Source organism: Aulonocara stuartgranti (genome assembly GCF_965226115.1).
Source record: "Aulonocara stuartgranti genome assembly, chromosome: 14".
NCBI classification, from domain to species: domain Eukaryota; kingdom Metazoa; phylum Chordata; class Actinopteri; order Cichliformes; family Cichlidae; genus Aulonocara; species Aulonocara stuartgranti.
Genome location: NC_138950.1, coordinates 30,250,671 through 30,278,017, shown reverse-complemented (window position 1 = coordinate 30,278,017; position 27,347 = coordinate 30,250,671). Strand labels below are relative to the sequence as shown.

General features: G+C 38.6%; 1 long non-coding RNA gene across 3 annotated transcripts; it reads left to right on the top strand.

Moving 5' to 3' along the window:
- The first annotated feature begins 2,133 nt into the window (after nucleotides 1-2,133).
- Nucleotides 2,134-21,740, top strand: LOC309688241. 3 transcript variants are annotated; one of them, XR_014271011.1, is made up of 6 exons: nucleotides 2,134-2,929; nucleotides 10,973-11,062; nucleotides 14,039-14,080; nucleotides 16,596-16,877; nucleotides 19,688-19,775; nucleotides 20,696-21,740. It is a non-coding gene; the product is annotated as an uncharacterized lncRNA (long non-coding RNA). The 3 variants fall into 3 exon arrangements; XR_014271012.1 differs by having other exon boundaries at nucleotides 19,685-19,775; XR_014271010.1 differs by lacking the exon at nucleotides 19,688-19,775.
- The last annotated feature ends 5,607 nt before the right edge of the window (nucleotides 21,741-27,347 follow it).

Genomic DNA, 27,347 nt, shown 5'->3' with positions numbered 1-27,347 from the left:
CCAGAAGAATAGATTCGGACTACCTTTTAGGCTCAGGTGCAGTGACACGGCTTCAACAAGAAGAAAAGTCAGTCATTCACCATCTTTCTCTTCTTCCTGCGCACTAAAACCACCAAAGTCCTCTCCTCCAGTGTCGGATACAAACAGGCTCAGGATGGCTTCGTCATCCACTCTCAGCTTCTCTCCTTCGTTGTCACTTTCAAAAAATCCTCGTTGTCAGTGTCAGAGTCGAACACCCTCAGAAGGGCCGTGGCGGTGTCCTCCTCTCCATCATGCAGCAGTCCAGCCCTTCGAAATCCGTTGGTGATCGTGGATGTTTTCACACTTTTCCACGCTGTCAGATTCCACCGGTGGAGTTGAGCATAACTTGCTTTTCGCAAGTTTATTGCCGCTCGTCATCCACGCCTCCAGCTGAACGCGTAGCGTTAATTTGAAGTTTGTTTTTCGCGCTACTTGTACAGCACTATGTTGCCTGGCGGATGGACACGTGACCAACATACCACTCTTGAACCCAGATACTGTGTGTCTGATCACATGCCCTTCCGCCAGGCAACGTAGTGCCGTACAACAGCGGAACAAACAAAACAAATCGTCTTACGATATGACAAAAATCATGGACAATCCATAGAAAAGCCGCACCTGACTAAAAGCCGCAGGGTTCAAAGCTTGTGCAAAAAGTAGCGGCTTATAGCCCGACAATTACGGTATCTGAAGCTTACAACCAAAGGTTTTTATCTGATGTAAAATGTATAAAAATCATACACATAACATCGAAGCAGCTGGAATCCACAGCTGTGCATGTTCATGCAGCTTGCATTTTCACCTGCTGGACATCACTACCTGACAACTTTAACTGTCTTCAGAACATTGCAGAGGCCTTATTGACAGTATTTGGCTCTACATATCTGTGTGAGCAGATTTTCTCTCACATGAGTGTCCTCGGGTAGCCGTCTGAATGCTGGACACTCGGAGACCTGTGTCTCTGAGTGGGAGACCAGAGATCATATTAACATGTGTGTATCTGTATTAACAGACATACCATATTGGCCCAGTTTATTTTACTTATCATTGTTGTGAGGAGACCATAAATAGCATTTGTATTTGCTGTTGTACAGTTCATTTGCTGTTATGGATAAAAAGTGTCTTTTTTTGTTTCAAAATAGCTGATAACTATTCGCTGATAGCTGCCACCATCTGCGGACAAATATAATTCTATAAAGTGGTTCTATATAGTGTGTAACTGTTAATATAGAGCGTTATTAAATTTATTGGTAATGCAATCATATGGCACACTGAACTCTGAGGAAATTTTAAATGGCACTCGCTATCAGAAAAGTTGCCCACCCCTGTTCTACAGCATGTGTGTACATAGTCATGAAGGTTTTCAAGGTTCAAATTTATATAAATATATTTAACAATTATGAGTCATAGCATCGCATCACATAAATAATGTATATTATCTGGATTCAATATGTGCAGATTATGGATTTGTTTGTTTCACTTTGTTTGTTTGTTTGTTTGCCAGTTAGCCAATTAGGCTGGAGATGAGCGAATGTCTTTTAATCCACAATGCATGACAGGAACGATAAAGAAGAGATAGGAATATTCTCACACGAGTGCATTAACATTTATCAAAGCATCAAATGGAATATATCACCAGCATTATCACAGTAATGACCGCCATCATCACTGAGAGATGATGAGATTCCAATGCAAAGGACAAGTGAAACGATGCTGACTGCTTCTTTCTTGTGTACGTCTTTCTTATATTTGCCTGTTGTTTCACTTTTCCCTCTTATCTGCCCTTATCTTTGCCTCATCACTAAAGTGATAGATAGCTGTATTTGGGAGTCATTACTTGTAGCTTGGCTCAAGTTCCGTCTCATTTGTTACACTTGTTGTGCTGCCTTCTGATAGACTTTTTTAAACATATTATAAACCTTGATGAAACTTGGTGGCACTTTATAGTAAACATCCCTAATAATAAGCTAAATGTTACTTAACTGGCTTTAGTGGGTAGTTATTTTAACAACAAACAATGACATTCTATTTTTTTTAATTTGATATTTAATTTAATAATTTCAGTAAAAAGTATTTTATTATATATAATATTGTCTGTTGTGTATGGTATTAAGTAAATGGTCTCTTCTCACTCTCAGAGCATCAAGTACAGCTGTTTTGTGACAGCAGCAGGTATTCTTTAGCGGTGGTGCTACTTTAGCCAAGTAGTAGTGAAAATAATGTAAGCAATACATGAAAAGAAAACACGTGAAACAGAATTTTTTTTTAACTGCAGATGGACTGTTTTGTTTGCTCTTCTAACCAACAGCAGATGTTGCAGAATGTGCGTACTTGGCACAGTATTTCGGGGAAATCGTGACCGAGTCTTCAATCATTGCAGCAATGTGTGACTGTGGAATGCATAATAATCACTACATTTACATAATTTACCAGTCAGGGAAAAAACAACAAAAAAAAAAACACTTTCTGCTAAAATCACAGAGAATTTCTCTTTGACCTTAGATGAACTTACATCTCATTCTATGACAGTGGTTCCCAAACCTTTTTTGCTAGGCCCCCCTTTGTTTTACAGGAAAAATGTTCACGCATGTACGTGCGCACACGCACAAACACATCCTCCAACCACACACACCCATATTTTGCTCGTTTGCTGTTTATTTCACACCTCAAACATTTAGTGAACAATTAAGCAAATACAAGTAATCTGCAATAAATGACAGGTAGTAATAAAATAAACTACTAACTCTTTTACGCTACGTCTGCACCTACACCGGTATTTCTGAAAACGCAGCTGTTTTGTCCACACGTAAACGGCGTTTCAAATCACCGAAAACTGAGATTTTTTAAAACTCCTTTTTTGCGTTTACGTGTGGACGGGGAATACAGAGTTCGTCACGCAACTTCAAAGGTATGTGCCTTTTATCACATCAGGCTGTGCGCCACGTTATTGCTTACGTGAGAGGAATTGCAGAATAGCAGGTAGAGATAAAATACTGCTAATCTGACAATCTGCAGGTTTTACACGCTTACATATACACACGCAGTTACTGTCCCTCTATTTAGAAAAGCAGAGGTGTCACGGTGTGATTATTTTACGTGTAGTTGTTTTCTTTTTTTCCTGTGTAATAATATTCAACATTGCTGTCAATACATTTTTCAAAAAATGCCTTTCTGTGCAAAATGGGTTTAAAAACATCAACAACTATGGGACAATGTTTGTACGTGATTTGAACCAGGGGAACAAATCGTGGCAGGATCAGCCTGATGTTATTTGTATCCCGCTGTAACTTTACTATATAAAGAGCTAACATCTCCAAAATGTCAGGAGTAGTTAGTCATTATGAGAAGTGTTTGCGAACTAAAAATCAAGAATGTGGGATACTATTTGTCCGTAATTTGGAGAGCCCAGCGCGAAGGAAAGACCAATTCTGTAGGGGAGACCTACCTTGGCACTTGTGCAGGTGAAACCAAAGGGCAGATAAGCTTCACCATATTTTCTAGTCTTTGGCTTAGAATGAAGTTGGTTTGGAAACATATTCAGCGATGCTTCATCTCCTGCTTTGCGTTTCTGTGGCCGCCCCGTGCTAGCAGTGTCCAAGCATTTGTTCCCCCCCCCCCCCTCCCCCTCCCTTTTCGTACCGTGCCCCCTGTGAATGGCTCTGCGGTCCCCCTAGGGGGCGGGCCCCACACTCTGGGAAGGTCTGTTCTATGAGATGAGATGATCAGTACACCCGAATCCTGCTTTTACAGTGCTGACCAGTTGTCATTGCAGATAGTGAAGTATCAGTGTATAAATATCATACATTTTGTAAACCACACACTTTCTCTGGCCCTTTCTTTCTCTCCCCCTCAGACCAGTCTTAATGCCTCCATTAACAGTCTCTCAGTACCACAGTTGGTGGAGTATTCAGGATAAGAGTGCTGCTCCACAGTCACCAATGTTCACAGCATTTCTGTCTCTGATCATTATTCCTACATTTAAACCTGACAGCAAATATGAGCCTGTTTTTACTGCTGAGTGTCAGAAGAGTGAAGGAGCAACAAACAGATATGTGGGCTTAAGATAGACGTAAACAAAACGCAACTCAGCAGGAAACCAACCAAGATGAAAGCAATCTCATACAGCAGTTCTGCTCCAACTAGAGTTTTTAAACATGGAAATGTAGTGTGAGGAGCTGAGGGACTTTTTACAAGTATATTAACCCATCTTCAATGAATTGTCAGACTGAAATAGTAAATACAGAATGAAGTGCCTTTCTTCGTGGGATAAACTTTGAAGTAGAATGAGGAATCAAATCCACCTCAGTAAGAAAGGAGTAAATCCATGGATAGCACACCAGCTAATCACCAGCTGATCCATAGTACCGAAGTTTGTATGAAGGAGTATTAAGGTCACACTGGGGGGGGGGGGCGCTTGATAATGTTTAGAATAAATTGGAAATTTTGAGATTAAAGTGGAAGACCAAAATACAAAATACCTTTTCTTAGGCGACTTGGCGAAATTGTAGTTCAGGAAAGGAAATTTACTCTCTTTTAGCAAAGAAGAGTTGGCCAGAATTGTATGTGTTAAGAGTGATTCATTAAAACAGTAACCTTCGTCTTCAACTATATTTGTAAAATATTTTGAAAACACAGAGTAAAAAAGTATCAGAGTAGGTTCTACAAGGTAAAGGTAATCAAAACCAAAATACTGAATACACGGAAAACACACAGGGTGTCTTGGGCTTTTTAAAAAAACAGACAGCACTCAGTCCACCCAGGTGACTGTTAGAGAAAGGATATCGCTGATTTAGTCTGTCAGGAAGTGTCCAGGGTCTTTATCTTGGTTTATTTCTGGTTACTCCGAAAAGTCTGACTAGGAACAGCAAAGAATCTTGTTTGAAAAAGGCTTTAATGAGTTGGCAGCGGACTTTGCTGGTAGAAATTCCCCTCTGTGGAGTGCTGAGTACCTTTACTGCTTTACTGAACTGAACTTTGATAACAGGTTGTTGAGACTCTCAGTGTGCAATATTGACAAAGAGGAAGCTTTTCTGCACACAGATTAGTACAGAGAGAGATCTCACTTACTGCATTCCAAACAATTTACTTGTTTTATGGAAAATGATTCTTTTGATTTTCCTTTTCTTTTTTGAGAGGTGATATGGAAACTCTGCTCGATGCCCTTGCTTAAATTTAAACATGGTTGTGTCTTACACACATATGTACAAATTAAAAGTTTGTTTCAAATTAGTTTCAAATCTAATTTGACACGAATTGAGACACGCTAAGTTGATCAAATAGCCACAGTTAAAGAAGAACAGTAGGGTTTTTTTCCTGATGTAGGGTGTGAAAACAAGCACCTACAGTTTAGCAGTTTGGAGATATCACTAATGATATCCTGTCTTCTCAAACATTAGGACTTTATAGTGAGTCCAAACAAGTACTTTCTTTGGAAATGTACAAAGACAGTTGTGATACAGTAATGCAGACTTTTTCACAGGGTAAGAGGAAAGAAACTGTGACAGCCAATAGAAGATGCTTACACACAAATACACACACACACACACACACACACACTCATACACAGCAAAACTGCACCTAAAGCAAAACATCACAATGCTGTGCTGTCTCCCACAAATAACCCCAGAAAGCAAAGCTCATTAATTCTCTCTGGTGCCGCGTAACTGGCTTACTGTAGCAGACAGAGTTCCATCTGAACAATAAACTGATGAGGCAGTAACCTGTTAGCTTAGGAACAATTAGGCTACACTGTCTCCAGAAGTTTTTGTCCACTACAAACATCAACTGTCCTAACAATACAGTCTGTAGTCGATAGGTAGGTAAAAGTTGTATCATCTTAGAAGTATTGAGTTGTTATCTTTTTAAGTACAGTCAGTAAAGTGACTTTAATTTTCCAACACAATTGTCCTTTTCTTTGGTCATAAACAAAGGACACAGAAAACCCTGCTGTACTGTTTGAATGTTCTCCAGTTTCATAATATTGCTTGGTGTAGAAGTGGAACACCGAGATGTAGACTTTCTATTTAACTTTGTGAAATTATATCAAAAATATCTTTTACTATCAATAAACACAGAAGATTTAAAACTGGATCGTTCACAGCTATATAAAATACAGATTTTAATAATTACTTAAATATATAGATTTATATCTATTTATTTATTTTATTTAAATCTCCTATGTATCCATATCTTTTATCCCAAGTGCTCCCAGGATCTTATGCCAGATTGTTTGATGGCCTAATTTTGAACGCAACATAAATCCATCAATATGTTTGTGGGCTTTTGTGTGTGTGTCTGTGTGTGTTTATGACCATAAATATTAGGATAATGATTGTTATCACTATTGATATTGCTTCCTTCTTCATTTCATTTGATTACATCTCAACACCAAACTGTTGAGATGTAATCAACAGTTTGGTGTTGATTACGCCAAACTTAGTCAGAAAGTGGCAAACCACTTAATCAGAAACAAACTGTGCTGTTTTTTTCTGGTTTGTCCTGTGTTCCTTGCTGTCGTTCCTCTTTTAAAAATAAAATGCATAAATAAAAGTGAAAAATAAACAAACAAATAAACATAAAAACTGTTGCAATCAAAACAAAATTATAAAAAGTAAAGCTTAGAAAGAGTCAAGAATTCCTAGTGAAAACATATCCTTATTTTATGTAGTTTCACATTTAAATTCTTTATTAGTTTATGTTTAGTCCAATACAAAACAACCACCATGGTGTCAAAAACTGTATATCACATGATAACCATCTAAGATTTTACTGCACTTATGTTTGAATGATGTTTGAATTTCATTTCTTTCCCTTTGTAGAAATAGCAGGACTTTACTCTTCACATGCACTGAATTCAAATTACGCTTGCATCATTTCTTGTCTCTGTTATAGTCTCCCTTTATTTGCCCTTCACCCACAAATTTTAGAAACAAGTGGTTATGAGAAGGCGAACCTGAGAGCTCCATTAGCAGTGTGGGATATAAACAGCCCTACTGGAAGTTTTAAACATCCCCTTGCCTCCATTCCCTCTAATGTGTTATTGATAGAGGGAATACAAATACACACCATAAAGACAACATATCTCTGAACTGATTGGAAACTCGCAGAGGGGGAACTTTTATAGGCAAAACAGAACTTAATGTGACCAAAGAAAAAAAGACAACAAAAAAGAGTATTGATCTGGAAGCAGATTTTGTTATTCCTCCATGGTGCTCATTTCTAGCTTCTTTGTCTCTTCAACCTAAGTGGTTGAGGCAAACTGTCTCCTCCCGAGACTAATTTTGACAGAGACAGGAGGGCCAATCCATGACGGCATTCCTAATTACTTCAGTTTTTGAAGGATTCCCAACATCACTGGCTAACATGCAGCTCTAAACCCTGACAGAGCCTCCACCGTCTTTCAGACATCCATTGTCACGCCTTTCTCCTGACCTTCTGTACATGCTGACGACAATTTGAAACTAAAAACTGAAACTAAAAACTGTTTTATTTATGGAATCGTGTCTTGATTTCCATTCATTCGCTTCCGCTTATCCTTTGCAGGATTGCGGGTGGCACTGGAGCCTATGCCGGCTTTCTTAGGGCAAGAGGCAGGGTACACCCTGGACAGGTCACCAGTCTGTTGCAGGGCCAACACATAGACAGAAACAACCATTCATACTCATGGAAAATTTAGTGTTTCCAATTAACCTAAACCCACTAACTGCATGTCTTTGGACTGTGCCAGGTAGCTGGAGTACCTGGAGAGAACCCACTGAAACACGTGGAGAACATGCAAACTCCACACAGAAAGACCCCAGCTTGGAATTAAACTCAGGACCTTCTTGCTGTGAGGCAACAGTGCTAACCACTGTGCCAACCACCCTGCCACTCTTTTGTTTTCATTAAAGAAATTGGGAAAAGGCTGTATGAAAAAGATGAAGACAGAGCAATTTACTGACACTGTAAATGAGTAAGGGACAGCTCAAGCAGGTGTGACTTTAACTCACAGAATGACTAGATAAAATGTTGGAGATGCAGATATGTTTTTTCATTTAATAACAACACACAAAACCAGATTAAAAATATCCTGGGGGTGGGCCTGTGGACTACTTTTGACAACCACAATATGAACTTAAAATGAAGTTTTATCTGTGATAAACTGTAAAGTGATAATGAGCAAATCAAAGTCAAAGTATCTTGACTGTTTCTCTCTTTTAGACACCAAGATCATCACAAGCAGACAAAGACACATAAATGAAACTGTACTGCTCACACACACAGACTGATCCTAAGATCAGGTGGCACCTGTTCTGGAGGGAAATGGTTTGTGACAGACATTAGTGCAACACACACACACACTGAATACAAATGTAATGTGCCCTTACCAAAACCAAATCAAGGTTACACAAAGGAGAATGAAAGAGAAGAAAATGAGGTGGGAATATTAGCTTCACATCTTGTAGACTTACAGTAAGCCTATAAGCCAGAAAGATTTATACCAGTGGCTGTGCACACACAGAAAAAAGTGCTTCATTCTCTGCTCTTCTTAAGATCATAGAAAAAGACCAAAACTAACCATAAATTAAACAGTGTGGCCATCAAGCACCTGTAAGTGTGGGGAGTTGTATTAAGAGCAGTCTTACAAAGACAAATGAGTATTTCCCATCATGCTGTATCATTCTGAGGTAAACCGATGGAATCAGCAACGAGTTGCTTTATGTCATAGTCCTTGGCTTTTGGTTCTGTCTGCTAGCATATGTTATGTTTTTCATAGTTTTAGTCCCACTGTGACAAAAGAGACAACCTGCTGCCTGAAGCACAGCACGTCTTCTACAATGAATGAAGAATGAATGACAGACAATTAATACCTCTTAAAACATGGAAGGATTTCTTCCTTTCAATTGAGGGGGAATTTTTTCCATTCGTGCCCTGTCTTCTGCTTTCTGCATCTAGTATCAAATTCTTCTCATCATCTTTTGATTCATTACACAATCATACTACACCTCGCATTACCTCTCACAGTCAATCACAATCAGTAGGGCAGCAGGAGTGGCACTACTTACAGATGGGCAGTGGACCAAAAGTGAACTTCTTTCATAGAATATGAAATGTTACCAGGACCATCCTGTAGTGACACAGGGCATGTTTGTGCATGTTTGTGGTAGTTCTTTTCTTTGTCGTCCTCAGCGGCACAAAAAAGGTCCGGGACCGCTGCGATAAATTACGCATAACAGTTGTTGTTTTTTTCTTTCAATAATGCAGTATGTTGCTTTATGACTTGAAACACATCGTGTCATACTTATTATTTAACAACATATATTCATAGGCTACAGGACACACATATGATCTTTCTCTTAGTGTATGAACACAAAGCCGATAGCACAAAGCAAAGAAACTTACTCTTCTCTCAGCTAACTCAGGGTTCTTGGCTAGCTTAACATGAGCATCTTGCCTGTGTGGATGCTTGCAAAGAGCTGAAGTTGTGTTAGCAGCATAATGCAATTTCTGTGCAATCCTTTTGTGCAATAAAAATCAAAATAATGTCCATATCCACGCTGTAGAGTGTGGAACTATTTTCCTCCTCCAGCACACAAACTGAAATCAGCTGTTTATAGTGAAAACGATAAGTGGGATTGATAGGCAGGTAGACAAACAATTCCAAGGAATTAAACTACTGGAACATGGAAATAAATGGAGTAAACAGCTTAAACACAATTCTTTATTTATTATTATTTAGAGGCATCAAGTAGGGAAAATACTTAATTCATGACATAATTAATATGATGCTAACAGACAAGAGAAAGGTGCTTAATCAAATGGCTGTTTGCTAGTTTTGGTTAAGTCATTATTTATTTGCCACCCGTTTTGTAGTTCTTTCCCAGCTACATCTGGAAACAGTCTCAGGAGCAGTCATTGGCAAACCACTTAAACACAAGATTGCTGTGTTTTTCTCCATGTTCGCTGTTTAATTATGAAGTAAGTAATTACTGTCCCAGAAGGAGGTTTATCTCACTGATGCAGGGCTGATCTGAGTTTCCTTCTGATTCTGAAACCACACTGATAGGAAAAGATTAACCTGTGCATGTTAACACCGCTGGGTGCACGTCGCCAGCACTTCAATGGATGTGGTTTATTCACAAATAGCATTTTTAGACATTTTAGCATCTGTACTGGCCTTTCCACTGATCTGATGAACTGTAGAGATTCTCTAGTTTGCTTGTGTGTGTGCATCAAACGCATATGAAACAACTCCCCAACAATCAGCAATAAGCTTCTGTATTAGGGTAATAACAGTTTGTGTTAAATTTGTATAGCCCCAAACATACACTCTTGTCCCAACAATACAAACAGCATAATGACACTGGCACTTGCTGGAGATATAATAATATACAACAATCACCACTTGACTTACAGCACTAAAAAACTGCCAGAATTCAGCAAAATGCAGCAGAAAATATGTCAGACATTAATAGAACTGACTGTATCGGCACATATCCAGCACCAACTTTGACATGATATGTAAATATCTAGTGGTTTTGTCATGAGATGAAAAAGTAGCTACTTTAGACAATGGCATAACTCTTCTCATAGAAGTTGTAGAAAAATCCCGTTTCATTAGAATTAAACTCCAAGTTGGAGTAAATACCTTATGTTCAGTGACGGGCAAATTGACATTTCACAAATTAATGATACTTTGCACCAATAATATGCATTCATATTGCAACAGTTCAGAGCTGCTTGCCTTGTGAGAAGAGTTTTGAAATTATAAGAACAGTTCTTCAAACCATGCGAGAGCATGTGGTTATCTATCATTTCTACAAAGAGATGAGGAAAAGTCTCCAAATATGTGCTCTCATGACAATGAATGGACAACATCTTCATACAAAGTATCATGGGCACAGGCTTCCATATCAACGGTCACACTTCAACAGCACTCAAAATAATTAATCATGTTTTACCTGCATTTCAGGATCCAGACAGAAGATTCAGGATGGAGATGATCAGGAGACACAAGCCATGAAACAAAAGAAGAGAACAAATACAATTAAATGAGGCACAGGTATATTTCAAGTGTTCCACATTTCATTCCAAAAATACAATAACAGATTGAGAACATGACACAATTTTGTCTTACACAGAAAAATGTGAAGAATCTCTCATTGCTTGTTTATCGTTTTGACAAAAAACAAAACAAACAAAAAAACTATTACTGTAAGACCTTACATAGACAGATGTTTGCCAGTTATGACATTTAAATTCAATAAGACACTCGAGTCAAATGTCTGAGGATCTCAAGACATAAAGAATCAGGTTCAAATCATTGCTGTAAACAAATTAAGTTTTATTAGTCATTAGAGTTACTTGTATGTGTTAGGGCTATCTGTATGTTATGTTATGTCTTGAAGCAACTGTGACAACATATTTTACTCTGGGATTAACAGAAGATTCTGGTTTAACTCAGGAGAATCATAGTCAGTGCGCTTTTATTTACAGGGAATTCATAAAAGTGTGCTATATACAAAATGTGCAAGGGGAGATGGGGTTCTAGGGATCCAGGGAGGGAGGAACAGACATCCGGCGAAGGTGTTTACACGGGGAGAAGCGAAACAAGGTTAAAGTCCAGAGATGAAAAAGCGAGCAAAAACGTTTCACAAGAGCCAGTACTTCACTAACTAGATCTAGATAATCCAGAGAAGACTGACAGCCAGCCAATACCTTATGTAGTGGCTGCTGACGAGCTGATGCATCACAGGTGAGTTGATTGGAAGCAGGTGCATTGAGCCAAAGGCGGGAATCAGCAAGGAGTACCGCCTCGGGGCACAGAGAAAAGCAAAGATGGATAGGTAGAGGAGAGATTTTGCTTTTTCATATTAATATTTAAGTTAACGGCTGTAATGATGACTCTGAGATGTGTTTTGGAAGCTCGCGTCTGATCTTATTAAATGTAGCATCATCTCACTGTGCACCAGGAGATGCTGTAAGTAATAGTGTTCGTGCCAGCAGCAGCATTTTATGAAAGCTAATTGTACAAGTATTAGCATGGAACACAACATAGAGTGTGATCAGATACAAAGAAATAAAAAGCAGTTGAAATTAGATACATCTCAAAGGGGAGATTTATCTGTAAAATTAAAATGTAGCTGGAAAGTAGATATCTGTATGTATGTATCAGAGGGGGAAAAGACCTACAAAGCTTAGTTCAGAGATAAGACATGGTTTCTGTTCTAGGTTATCCCTACGGACATGACACTGGCTGAAAGGACTCAATCATATCAGCCTATTAGCAGATAAGTTTTTAATCAACTTGATGAAGTCAACACTATCATATTTGTGATTTTGGGGCATTCTCATTTGCCTTTTCTGTGTCATTTTTAGACTTCTGGCCCAGTTAATCAGTTCCCTGTATAAACATTTTATGTTTTCTACTGTGAAAGCTAATTGTACAACTAACTTTTTTAGTTTTGAATGGGAATATATAAATATGAATAAATAAATAAGTAAAAATTCTGCACTGTTGTGGTAAAAACTGCAGTGCATGAATAGTAATATGATGTGTGGCGACTCTGGGCAGCTTTATGACCACATGTATTAAATCAGAGCGCAAACATACAACGTTGTAATGTGGTTTAGCTACAACTTCAATGTCATCTTAACGGTCTGTGTTAACCTTGCTTATAACTGGTTGGCAACTGACAGCTGAAAACAGAGATGCCTCTGAAACAAGATGTACCGGTACATATAACTGTCATCTGTGACTGTATGAAAGTCTAATATTTGCTTAGAAGAAAAAGATGTCTGAAAACGTGCTTGTTTAGTCACTTAAAATGCTTCAGTTCTTGATCATATTTTACAGTTGATTAGATTCTCCATATTTCCAAAACAAAGCTGCTGCAAAACAAAACACTTAAGCAGTGTTTGCTGGTTACACATCTCAGAACAGAGAAAAAAAGGATCAAGTAAGGATCTTTTTTCTATGATTTCCTCTCCCCAGAGCTTTTTTTTTTTTCATCTTCTATCAATATCAGTCAAGAGAGAACAGAAAATGACTGAACTAACAAAAAAGAGTAAATCCAACTCTTTCCCCGTCAGTTTTATTTAAACTTTCCTTTTAAAGTTCAATCATATAGCTGAAACCATATTTGAGTTCAGCCACTTTGATTCATTTATGTATTTTTCCCACAGACTGACAGTACCTATATAGTGAACTTGAATTACACTGTCTGGACATGTTTTTTGTCTTTTTCTCACATAATATGAAATGATCACATACAGTTTTCTGGTTATTTGAATGGTTAATTGTCATCTTATAACATCTTATAACACTAATGTTTTGACTCTATACTGTGTCTGAGTCTCACCCAAGGAAGACTTACTCCAACTCTGTATTTATTCATGAAGTACTTTTCAGCTCTATCAGCAGGGTGTCATTAGGCAGCATTGGCACTTAGACCAAGTGCCAATGTGGGTTTTTGCCTTGCAACTTCTGATTGGTTGAAGTGAAGTGAACGGGCATCATAACTGTGATCCTATTGGCTCAAACGATTAAAAACAGGTGTCAATCACGCAAATGTATCAATAGTTCATGTGCTTATTTTCTTTTGGAGACTGTTAAGATGAATTTTATAGTTATTCAGGATGCCAAATGGAAGCTGCACACTTGCACAAGAAAGATTCTCTAAAGAAAGAAAAAAAAAGAAAAAACAAAACAGAAGACTCTTAGCATAGTAAAGAAATCATGAGCCTCAAAGTTTCTTGGAATCTCTTCCTTGTTTTTTTTTTTTTTTTTTTTAGCCTTTTGACATCATTGACATGATGTCAGTGTAGCCAGAGATGGTGTTAGCCTTTGTTTTTGAAAAGTCCCTGTTAAAAGTTACATTCTGTTATTAGTCTGCCAAATGCCAGACAGCCAGGAGGGCTTTAGAGGGTCTAAAACTTCTGCCAAGAGTTTGTGCTGCTGGTTAAATGGTGTATTAACAATAATAATATTCAGAGGCTTCCAATGAATTCTTGTGATTTTGTGTTGACGTCTCTTTAGAACAAGCTTTACCTGCAGCCCACTGTTTTCCAGAAGCTGCAGGTATGATATTTTCTGTGACCTAATTCCTGTGCTTTTATAGGAAACTACTCCAGAATTCAATTTTCAACTTTATTTCATAGTAACTATAAAAAATGATTTATTGTATTTTGTTAGAGCTGAAAGAAACTTGATGCATTTTCTGTTTAATATTAGAATTATCTTAGCATTGTCTGTTGTGCTTCTGAATTTGTGTGGAAAATTGACCAAAATAACATTAAAATACAATGACCTCTGGAGTACGTTAGCTCATGGTCTACATCTTTTGTATACAGTGTCCTCTAGATTCTCTCTCTTCCACAGGTTTCTTCCTGTTAAATGGGAGTTTTTCCTTTCCATTGTCGCCAAAGTGCTTGCTCATAGGGGGTCATATGATTGTTGGGGTTTTCCGTTTTCTTTGTATCATTTTAAGGTCTTTACCTTAAAATATAAAGCTCTTGAGTCAACTGTTGTTATTTAAATAAAATCAAATTGAATTGAAAAATTGTATTAAATGGTCGTACATGGTAAAAGTTTACAGACAACTAAGTATTTTCAAATCGACTGTTAATTTAGGTAGAATCAATAAAACTAGCATAGATTTAACCTCAACAATAATATATGGAAAATGGAGGACTAGGCAGAGACTGGTGCAGGAGTAGCAGAGATATAATCAACACAGTGAAAGCTCTTAGAGTCACTGTATGCCCTGTGTGTGTGTGTGTGTGTGTGTGTGTGTGTGTGTGTGTGTGTGTGTGTGTGTGTGTGTGTGTGTGTGTGTATTTTTGATACACTGTGATGTTTCAGTCTTACAGACACAGTGAAAGTTTGAGAACAAGCATACCGGGGCACTGGCTTTTTGCAAACTTTCCCCATCATTTTTGTGGTATAGCAAATTGGTGATTTTAAATTAGCTGAGGTGAGAAAAAAATTGCTCATACTCATGCTGCCCCGACGTCATGCCAGCGAATATTGGGAATGGCATAGGCACCGATCGGTTTTCTGCCGCACATTTGCTGGGAGTAAGGGCGCCCTCCGTTTGTGAGGTGCGCCTGCTGCTTGCTGCACAGGGAGGAGGGGGAATTCTCTGGCTGGCTGGAGCAGCATCTAATAACCACCTCGTAAAATAAAACAAAAATAAACCAACCCGATGTTTTTTCGAAATTCTGTACGCGAAAAGTGAGCATGAGAGCCCTCGGTGCGCCTGCTTGCTGCTGAAGTCAAAGTAAACTTTATTGTTATCTCTGCTACATACAGTCCAGTATATAGAGAGACGAGACGACGAGGCTCCAGTTACAGCAGTGCAAGGAAACAAACAATAAATATAAGAAGAGTAAGAAAATAAATATACACTTTAGGACTGGGGGGAAAATGGATCAATAACAATTGAAAATTTATAATTTGCAGTTTGATGATTTAAAGTCTCACACACAACCTGTCGAAAGGGGAGGGGGGCGGCTGCTTCCAAATAGAGCAAATTTCATTCATATTGTTGTAAATCCAAGCCCATTATGTATTCATTATGTGATTTGAATCCTGGGTTTTGTGAAATCCCAGAAATAAACGCTAGACAAACTGAATCTGTGAACTAAGGTGTAGGTCTATTAGGTGATGTTGTGGTGATCCTCGTGTTGGGGAATGGGTGTTCATCCTGGAGTGCAAAATTAAAACCAAGACGGTTTGCATACTATGCATACTCTATCTCTGTCTTCATATGTGTGTGTGTGTGTGTGTGTGTGTGTGTGTGTGTGTGTGTGTGTGTGTGTGTGTGTGTGTGTGATTTCATGTTCACAACAAAGCCAAGAATAAACTAGAAATGTAGAAATGATTACAAAAAGTAGACAATAGCAAAATAAAAACCAAAGGCTACATTGATGGTGATAGCCTTGAATATGTTAAATAATGTGTGTAAAAAGTAACGTGAACTAGCAAACTTTTTTATAGAACCAGGCAGAGATTCGCATTTTAAAAAATGCCTTTGTTATTTCATTAACTTCCAAAAATAATAGTTTAAATTATTGAATGCATAACAGAGTAGTATGGACAGGATACCTTTAAGTGTAGCACAACATGGCACATGTTTTGTTACTGTTACATACAGGGAATGCTTTTTCTTTGTTTTGTTTTGTTTTACTGTATTTTATAAAGTCTGTTGCAGACTTTTTTACTTTACACAATAAATGAAAAGACTGACCTAAAGTCCTCTTCTAATGATCCATAATAATCACCTTCACTGCTGGTAAAAAACAAATGCAATAATTTTCATAACTACACACTGTACCACAGTTCTTTAAATGATCACATTATATCAGCTTATTCTTTCAAATTCAGTTATATCAAATTAAATAAGTGAACAAGTAAATAAATTGACCTAATTCTAAGTGTGTTTAGTTCAAATCTGGGACTCATGAGTTGTCATTTCACTGTATATTGAAATTCATTTATGTTAACAAGATAAATTATTTAATTATGTGATGTATTCAAGAGTCAGAAGAGAAAGAGAATGAAGCCTAATCCACTGCAGTGTTTTCTTTGACAGACAACTATTCCAGATGATCGACGACGGAGGGGAGGGAGCTTTAAAACTGCTGAACTGTGACAAAGAACTGAACTGACCCTTCACTTTGTCCACCGCAATAAACCAGTTCTGCTGGAGGAAAGCATTCATTCGTTCAACACAACTACAACTACTCCCAAACTCCTCCCACCAATAATCTGTTTCCTTCTTTTCAAAGATATGATGGAGGATGAGGGAAAGAAAAAAAAACACACTTTTAACCCACTTTTCTCTCTTTTTCTTTTAGTGATACGACATGCTGAGGTGGGTGTACACTAATTTGCTTTTATGTGTTCAGACACAACAGGAAATAGATATTATGTGGCAAAATACTATGTTACATGTCATATATCAAATATTAATGTACATGTTAATGAACATATAAATGTAAATAAGCCAGAATTAGCCAAAGGTTTTGGGCAGGTCAGGACGAAAACAATAAATGATCAAAGTAACACACCATCAGTAAATGTTTAACAATATACTCCAGACAACATATACACACAATTACAACACAAAAGATCCACAGTAAAAAAAAGAAAACAAAGAAAAACAAATACATATAAAAACATACAGCATTAAATATAACACATATTAGTATAAAATGAATGATCACAGATCTGGTGTTTGAGCATAATGTGATGCATGACCTGTTGGACTATATGGGCTCCTATATCAGTCAGAATAAAATCTGTCTCGGAGGGTAAATGGGTTGGCATTTTGCAGAAATGAGTTGAAAGAACATTTTATCCAGGGATTATATATATTTTTTGATACACTGTGATGTTTCAGTCTTACAGACACAGTGAAAGTTTGAGAACAAGCATACCGGGGCACTGGCTTTTTGCAAACTTTGATGGGGACTTGAGGAGACTGCTCTGATTTCCCCATCATTTTTGTGGTATAGCAAATTGGTGATTTTAAATTAGCTGAGGTGAGAAAAAAATTGCTCATACTCATGCTGCCCCGACGTCATGCCAGCGAATATTGGGAATGGCATAGGCACCGATCGGTTTTCTGCCGCACATTTGCTGGGAGTAAGGGCGCCCTCCGTTTGTGAGGTGCACCTGCTGCTTGCTGCACAGGGAGGAGGGGGAATTCTCTGGCTGGCTGGAGCAGCATCTAATAACCACCTCGTAAAATAAAACAAAAATAAACCAACCCGATGTTTTTTCGAAATTCTGTACGCGAAAAGTGAGCGTGAGAGCCCTCGGTGCGCCTGCTTGCTGCTGAAGTCAAAGTAAACTTTATTGTTATCTCTGCTACATACAGTCCAGTATATAGAGAGACGAGACGACGAGGCTCCAGTTACAGCAGTGCAAGGAAACAAACAATAAATATAAGAAGAGTAAGAAAATAAATATACACTTTAGGACTGGGGGAAAATGGATCAATAACAATTGAAAATTTATAATTTGCAGTTTGATGATTTAAAGTCTCACACACAACCTGTCGAAAGGGGAGGGGGGCGGCTGCTTCCAAATAGAGCAAATTTCATTCATATTGTTGTAAATCCAAGCCCATTATGTATTCATTATGTGATTTGAATCCTGGGTTTTGTGAAATCCCAGAAATAAACGCTAGACAAACTGAATCTGTGAACTAAGGTGTAGGTCTATTAGGTGATGTTGTGGTGATCCTCGTGTTGGGGAATGGGTGTTCATCCTGGAGTGCAAAATTAAAACCAAGACGGTTTGCATACTATGCATACTCTATCTCTGTCTTCATATGTGTGTGTGTGTGTGTGTGTGTGTGTGTGTTTCTTTGGTGAAATTCAGTATGGTTCCAACAACAGTTGGTTCCAAACAGGCTAGGACCTCCACTGTCTCCATCCTTCTACTGTCAGCCAGAGAACATCTATATACATATTTCTGTATTGTACAATCTCTTTTGTTTTACTTATAAAACTGTTGTGTTAATCATTTCAGTGCACTATTTAACCAATAACTCCTGACACATCACCAACAATAACTGATTATGTCTTCACAGCTCTTGCAAAATGTTATACCCACAACAGATTACGATACACAGTGATGCAAATCTATCATTCAGGTGTGCGTTGCTGAACACATTAGACAATGAGTAAGGCAGAGGAAAAAAGCAAAAACAATTCCAGAGGAATACTCCTGACATTACTTTTAAATTTTAAAAGCACCTTTGGTTGGATGTTTCTTCTCTTTGATGTCCTGTTCTCCATGTCAACATACACTTTCTGCTATTATGAAGCATTAGCAGGTGTGTATTACACGTGTATTAACTCTAATCATAAAATATTCATAAACTTATAGCCAGTATGAAGAAAGATATTTTTTCTTACTTCTGCTATCTTTAAAAAAATATATCTTTTTAAAAGAAAGTGCATACGTGTGCCCGTAATAGGCTGTACGTCAGCTACAAACCAAATGGGCCTTAGATTACTGATTCAACTCTGTGGTCAAACGCATCCACACAAAACTCAGGATTTGAAAAATGTTTGTGGTTTGTGTAGGATTGGATCAATTAAACTTTCCTCGCATTAAATAGCTACTATGAACTGCAGTAACACACAGTTTAAAACAGTCAGCAACTTTGTGCTACAATATCATTCATTGCAGCCATGATTAATTATATTTCCTATATCGACACACATTTGCGTAGAGCCTGGATGGGTTCCAGGATTCACTGCTGGTAATCCTGTTGATCATTATTTGTCAGGTAAACCCGTCTTGAAATGATGATAAATTCATTGTCACTCTAAATCGTGTCAGAGGGGGAAAAAATGACATCACAGACTTTACAAATGCTTTCATCACTCTCTTGATTTATTTCATTTACAAATCCAAAATGCCCCAAATCTGTCAAACACATATTGCATCCCATTTCACATACAATATACACATTTTCCAGCTTTGTTTTAAGATTTGAGAAACTTTTTAAACTACAATTGAAGAAGATAAGAAAGAACAATACTGTAGGAATATATTTCCTTCTTCATTTGCTTACTGTAGGAGTCAACAGACAAAGAGAGACCAAGTGAGAGCTATACTTGTCTCTGCTTTTCCTAACTATATCTCTCTGCTGTCTCCATGAAGCAGAAAGTGTTGCTGTGTTCATCTGTGTGGGAGAATGTTGCAATAGATGAAGTCATAGACGTCATGGTGCCAAGCCAGTTGCAAATTACATGTGAGTTCAGGTGTATATGTCAGTTCTGGTTTAGGAGAAAATGTCAGGAATCATCTAGCTAGACAGCCAAGTCTTATTTTTAGAACAGAGGGTCAAATGTTACTTTTTGTTTTTTGCATTATGTATGGTCACAAAAGTTTGGTAGATTGTGGATTTTCAACGGGATGTAGAGTGGATATAACACTCTGGAACTATTTCATGACAACAAATGGCTCTCCTTTCAGCTCATTTCTCATTAGAGGGACACAGCTTAAACTGATTAATCACTCGAGTATTATCATTTCAAGGTGTCCTTCAAGGTGTTGAAGGCTAATATGACACATGCAGAACACCCATTATATGCTCCACGTGCAGAGCAGAGCAGGCATGTTGCTAATCGATCTGTCTTTCGCCTGTCTCGGTTACTGCTTATCCTAACTCTGTAGGCATATTACTGAACACTAAAGTTTAAATTTGTTCAGATTAGCAATGGTCTCACATTGGAGTCTTCATCAAAATACCTCAAACTATACACTTGAACCAAAACATTAAGCAGAAGGTGAATATGATAGCGAGGGCCAGGTCAGCACTAATGTTCACTGTACAAAGTACTTCACACTGTACACAGAAAAAAAGACATTATATAAGAATACAGCCCCTGTTTTATGTGTTCATGTCAATGTAACAGAGGTTTTCAACACAAAGACAGCACTGGGTAGCCAGAGCATCCCCTTGTTTCTTCATTAAAATAAGAAATAAGGCTAATAAGCTTGTTGTTCTCAGGTAACATTTCACCCTTATCTTCAGCATAGTTAGAAAAGATTTGAATATCAGTGATCTAAGCTCTGCATGGTAGTTCAGTCAGTGTCGACGCCTTTAGCCCAGTGCACAGAGAAAGTGAGAGAAAATGCATTCCAAATATCTTTCTTTTTCTCTTTCAGGCAAAGAACAGAGCCAGACACAGAGACATCACACACAGACACAGCCATTAGATCCATAACGGCATTGTCATCAAAAGGTACTTAAACCATACATAACCTTTCTCTTCTGTGTGTGCTGGGGCTATATGGTAGTCACCCAGACATGAAACAGACTGCAGAATTTTTATGGACTGATGAAATGAGAGTGAGTCTTGATGGGCCAGATGGATGGGCCCGTGGCTGGATTGGTAAAGGGCAGAGAGCTCCAGTCCGACTCAGACGCCAGCAAGGTGGAGGTGGAGTACTGGTTTGGGCTGGTATCATCAAAGATGAGCTTGTGGGGCCTTTTCGGGTTGAGGATGGAGTCAAGCTCAACTCCCAGTCCTACTGCCAGTTTCTGGAAGACACCTTCTTCAAGCAGTGGTACAGGAAGAAGTCTGCATCCTTCAAGAAAACATGATTTCCATGCAGGACAATGCTCCATCACACACGTCCAAGTACTCCACAGCGTGGCTGGCAAGAAAGGGTATAAAAGAAGAACAACTAATGACATGGCCACCTTGTTCACCTGATCTGAACCCCATTGAGAACCTGTGGTCCATCATCAAATGTGAGATTTACAAGGAGGGCAAACAGTACACCTCTCTGAACAGTGTCTGGGAGGCTGTGGTTGCTGCTGCACGCAATGTTGATGGTGAACAGATCAAAACACTGACAGAATCCATGGATGGCAGGCTTTTGAGTGTCCTTGCAAAGAAAGGTGGCTATATTGGTCACTGATTTGTTTTTGTTTTGTTTTTGAATGTCAGAAATGTATATTTGTGAATGTGGAGATGTTATATTGGTTTCACTGGTAAAAATAAATAATTGAAATGGGTATATATTTGTTTTTTGTTAAGTTGCCTAATAATTATGCACAGTAATAGTCACCTGCACACACAGATATCCCCCTAAAATAGCTAAAACTAAAAACAAACTAAAAACTACTTCCAAAAACATTCAGCTTTGATATTAATGAGTTTTTTGGGTTCATTGAGAACATGGTTGGTGTTCAATAATAAAGTTATTCCTCAAAAATACAACTTGCCTAATAATTCTGCACTCCCTGTAGTGCCAAAATGACTCAGTCACCCATCCAAATCCTTGAATTTAGGTGTTCCTAGATTCAATGATTTGGATATAAAATCAAGCACCTTGGCATTCAGACTGTTTCTACAAACTTTTGTGAAAGACTGGGTCACTCTCAGCCGCTCACTGATTTCCAACTAGTACCGTGATAGGATGCTAGCTGTGAAACAAGTGTAGTCGTGAAACTTCCTCACTACTAGATATTCCACAGTCAGCTGTAAATGGTGTTATGACAAAGTGGAAGTGATTGGGAGCGACAGCAATTCAGCCACAAAGTGGTAGACTACATAAAATCACAGATCGAGGTCAGCGGATGTTGAAGTACATAGTGCGCAGAGGTCGTCAACTTTCAGCAGTGTTTCTGGAGGAATGGTCAAAGTTTCCCATAAACACACTTCTAAACCTTGTGGAAAGCTGTTATAGCTGCAAAGAGTGGACCTATACCACATCTATTCTTATGGATTAAGAATGGGATTTCACTCATATGAGTGAATGTAGATGAGCAAATACTTTTAGCAATATAGTGTAAAAACTGAAGTTGCAAAGTGAATGAAAAGCAAACTTGATTTTACTGCCAAAACTTTTGGAAATTGCATTTTGCAACCTAGTGTAAAATGTAAATAGAATAAGAATGCAGTTGTTTGTAATTACTTAACTCCATATATTTATTGAAAACAATAAAAACAAAACACGGAAATAAAAAATAACAGATGATGATGCATAGCACAGCACTTGAAAAACGGGCAAGAAAGAAGTATATCAAAGAACGAGGCCAATATCAGAGCTGAAATACTGCATTTCTTCCTCCTGGAACCTGAACTGTGTCTCCCTTTGGGATGCACTGAGACCCATCAACTCAACAACTAGAGTGCAAAACTGTATTGTCTGGCAGAAACAGCAGCCTGTACACCTCTTTCATGTCTTCCCTCCTCAAGCACTTAGGGGTCCCATTTCATCTTTTTTTTAAATGTCTTTTCCCTCTGAGACAAGAAACACTCCCAGACCACATAATCTAATTATGTCTCCTGTGCTATTCACACTCACAAGTCTGCACCTCTGTCCAGGATACAACTCCCATCCACTTCAATGCTTTCACTTTGTGATGTTGTATTAATCTAGTGCATCATGCTATTGCTGTTCTGTGCATTTTCGCAGACAATTAGCTGCTCAATTCTCAGCTTAAGCAGAGGTATTACAGTATGCCTCTGGTTGGTTACTCAGTGGTGCTGAGGGACTAGAACAAGAACTCTGTGTAGCTAGAAAATAAAAGCTGTGTAAGCAAATGTATCTTTTTTTCAGATATAGACACCAATTATATAGAGTAAATATGTCTCTGCCCCATGCCTCTGTAGGGAGAAAAAGGTGATGCAAAGAAGATATTTGTCTTCACCATATTCATCACATTAGTGAGGCCATCCAAGGACAGCTATCCTTACATATAGTTCTAAACATAACTGTAAGAAATGTGTCCTCCAGCAGTTCATCTCATTTTATCATCTAAAAAGCTCAAAGACTCATAACCACTATTAAGTGCCTATTCTGCAATCATTAGTCAGTTTGGATTCAGAGAGACAGGCTAAAAGGCTGATACAAATGTTATTACAGTATGCAACTATGTTACAAAACAACTATACAACATCCTTCAAAATTGTATTTTGATACACTGAGTCACAGAAAAACAACTGCAATGGATGCGTGGTAGAATCAGTGGAAAGCCTACTACACAGAGAGAGGAGAGTGATACAGCAAAAATGGATAACAGTGCTCAAATTCTCCATAAGATTGCTGCAAAGTGCTGAATAAAACACCTCATCTGTTACATCTGTCCCAGCTTTCCAGCGCAGACCTCTCTCTCTCCGTCTCCATGTCATCTAGCCAGCTTTTCTCACATCCAAAGTGCCAGGTTATCATTTTAAACCTTCCTTACTGTTTGTGCCAGTCTTCTGTTTCACCTTTGGGACATACTTTGGCTCATTGTCCCCCATAACTCCCACTATGGCTTTTCATACCATGACAGACTGCTACTTATCCTCTGTCCTGACTAGAGGCATTTAAAGCCAAGCAGCTCTTTCAAAAATATCTCCATTGGTTTTTTGTGTGGCACCTAATATTGACTAAAGCAGTGTAGGTCAAGGTCAACATCAAGTTTATTTTTTATACGCAGTCTACGCCTATTGATAGCTCAATATTAGTAGTCACCTGTTCATGGATTTTTCTGTGGAAAATAGTTCCAAATTATTTGTGGAAAATTCACCTTTTATGTGAAATGAATTATTTTCATTACGATGATAGCTTAAGGTATATTTGTTGTTTGAACTATTAAAAAAGGAAGTTAGAAGCATTTATAGAGCAGTTCTTAAGTGTTCATGGATTTTCCCTATTAGCGTGTTGCTGTGATCGCTAACCCCCTTGAATACCGGTGATCGACTGTAGCACGTTTCCAGCAGCTCATGTTGCACAACGTGCTTTACAAACTAAAATGCAACTAAAATAAGTAAAATCCACAACAATGATGCAAGAAAAATATAAAACAGAAAGACTAATACAATAAAAACAACTAAAACAACAACGACAAAGGCTGTGAAAACGAGAAGTGTATTGGGTCAAAGCCAGTCCATCAACAGGTGTCTTCAGTAGAGATTTCAAATGTTCCAGCGTTTGCACCCATCTGATATTTAGAGGCAAACTATTCCAGCGTCTGGGGCCTGCAACAGAAAAAGCTCTGTGTAGGTGTTGTCAAGATGAAATATTATTTTACATTCATAATCTATGTTACTATTGATGATCCTTATTATTACTGTTGCATCATTTATGATTTATCATTACTATCATTTCATTGACACATTTATTGAAACTGGTGAGGTTATATTAAAGTCTGTATTTCAGGTGTTAGCATAAGCACATAATAATCTTTCATTGCAGGTGCAACTGTAATCATGTTATACACATATTGCATAATTAAAGGGTTGAACCTCGGTTAAGTTAATTAATGGTTTGAAGCTACAGGCAGCGCGATGTCTGGCCGATCAATGGAGCAAAGTTCAGCTATTGAAAGGTTGCCTACATGTTTACAGTATAATTTACTACATATTGCCTGTGCTATGGATGTTTGCCTGGTAACAGATGACATAGAGGGGGGTCATGCACTTAGATTAACGACACAGACACATAGCCTGTCTGGGTAAACTGATTGCAAGTGTGTTTAAGTCTGGACAAGTGTAATAACAGGATGCATCTGGGAGGCGGTGGAGGAACTGAAAGAGGAACTGTTCTGTATTAGTGACGCGAGTTATTGGTCATCATAAGAATAAATATTACACCCACCTATTGTAAGGGGGGAGATGGAGCCTGATGTTTTGCAGAGCCTATCTTCACCACATATATGTGTTTTAATAAAATAATTTGTGTTGACCCACTATGGACTTTCAGTCGTATGTCTCTTCCTCAAAATTCGAACCGCGACAGTGTGTAACTTTGGCAGAAAATTGTGTTAACTGCTGTATATCTTTTAACCTTGTTCTTTGGTCACATCCTCTCCTGGAGCCTCTCCTGACACTGCCAACATGATGTACATCATTACATAACATTAAAACAACAGAGCCCAAAGACATGTACCCTGACTGGCTCACACACAGTGCCATATTTTTTTTTTTATCAAATTACCTTCATATTTAAGTCTTATTCCTAAATCTAACATAAAATAAATGCGGTTTATTAGTCTCTGAACATACTGAACCAGAAACCCGCTGAGAGTCTGAGGATAGTTTTCTGTCAGTACATTTTTTAAAATCCATGTCATCTCCTCTTATCTCTCATCCATCTATCGCTAATATAGACCTCTGGCCACCACAGTCCCTTTATGGAACATCAGTCATCAGTCTGTTCTGAAGCAGGTATATAGCTAATGGCTTTTTTTTTTTTGGCTTGCTTACAGGCCACAGTGCACATATCACTGCTCTTTACAGATATAACACAAATTAAACGTTTATTGTTCACTGTTCAGTAGTAACAATTTCAGAATTCTTGTTTTTTACATTATTGTAAATTTTAGTAAAGAAATGACCACTGGGATCATGTTGCAACTGATATAATACCTGGTGAAATCACTGGTAGAAGCTTTAAAAGCAAACTAAGCTCTGGAAAGAGAGAACAGAGTAAGCTGTCATCAGCCCACTCAAACGAACAAACAAACAAAAAACAGAATAAAGCAGAAATTCTGTTAGATGCTGGCTGTAGAAGAAACAGCAATTATCTGCTATTATCCTGAGACTGCAGAAAATCATTTTTATTACTATTTATCAAATCTGATCATTTATGCCTCTCAATAACAATATTACTATTGTGACAGATCAAATCTTTCTGGATTGATGTTTGTCAGTTGCTGCCTTGCATATACAGTACCAGTGTATTAAAACCTTTGACTGACATATTATGTAAAATTAGAGGTTTTGGTGGTTGTTATGACCCGGGTCATTTGTTGCGGTACGGTGTTGTTATTGTTTGTATTTGTATTCAGTGACGCTTGTTATGCAAGTTTCCAGGTGGAGGCCGCCCATTGGTGGAGGAAGGAAAGAGACCAGCTACAAAAGGGGTTGGACTGCTTTGAAACTGATTCCGAATGGGATGTGGGCCTGCCGTTATTGCTGTTTGCCATTCGAGAGACCACACAAGAGTCCCTGGGTTTTAGCCCGGCGGAGTTGGTTTTTGGGCACACCGTGCGTGGACCCCTACGTCTGCTCCAGGAGGGGTGGCTCGCGCAGCCCGACCAGCCGCGGCCCGTGCACAATGTGCTTGATTATGTAAGTTCGTTTAGGGAGAGGCTGCACGCTGCATGTGAGTTGGCGCGCAGGTCGCTTTCCGGTGCTCAGGAGAAGATGAAAGAGAGGTATGATAGGAAGACCCTCAAGCGCACCTTTTTGCCTGGTGAGCGTGTTTTAGTTTTCCTACCCGTTGTGGGTTCATGTCTTCAAGCTCGTTTTAGTGGTCCTTATGAGATCGAGCGCCAAGTTAGTGACACAGATTACCTGATTAAAACCCCGGATAGGCGGAAGAAGTCCCGGGTTTGTCATGTTAATATGCTCAAGAAATATGTGGACCGGAACCAGAGTCAGACTAACTTGGTTTCCCCTGTGGTGACGGTGGGTTCACCCTCCTACCAACCGGAGGTGGATGGGTCACGTGAACACCAGGGACCCAGCTCAGGGGCCCGCTTGGAGAATTCTAAGATCTTGGAGGACCTTGAGGCTCATTTGCTTTATTTGGACGAGACCCACAGGCAGGACATTTACAATCTGATCTGTGGTCATATTGTGCTCTTTAGTGACAAGCCGACTCAAACCACTATGCTTGAGCATGATATAGATGTTGGCGACCACCGGCCCATTAAGCAGCATGCCTATCGGGTCAATCCCGGAAAGCGGGCGATCATGAAAAAGGAGGTGGAATACCTGTTGGAGAATGGTTTTGCGGTGCCCAGCTTCAGTCCATGGAGCTCTCCTACCCTCTTGGTGCCTAAATTTGATCAAACCCCACGTTTTTGTAATGA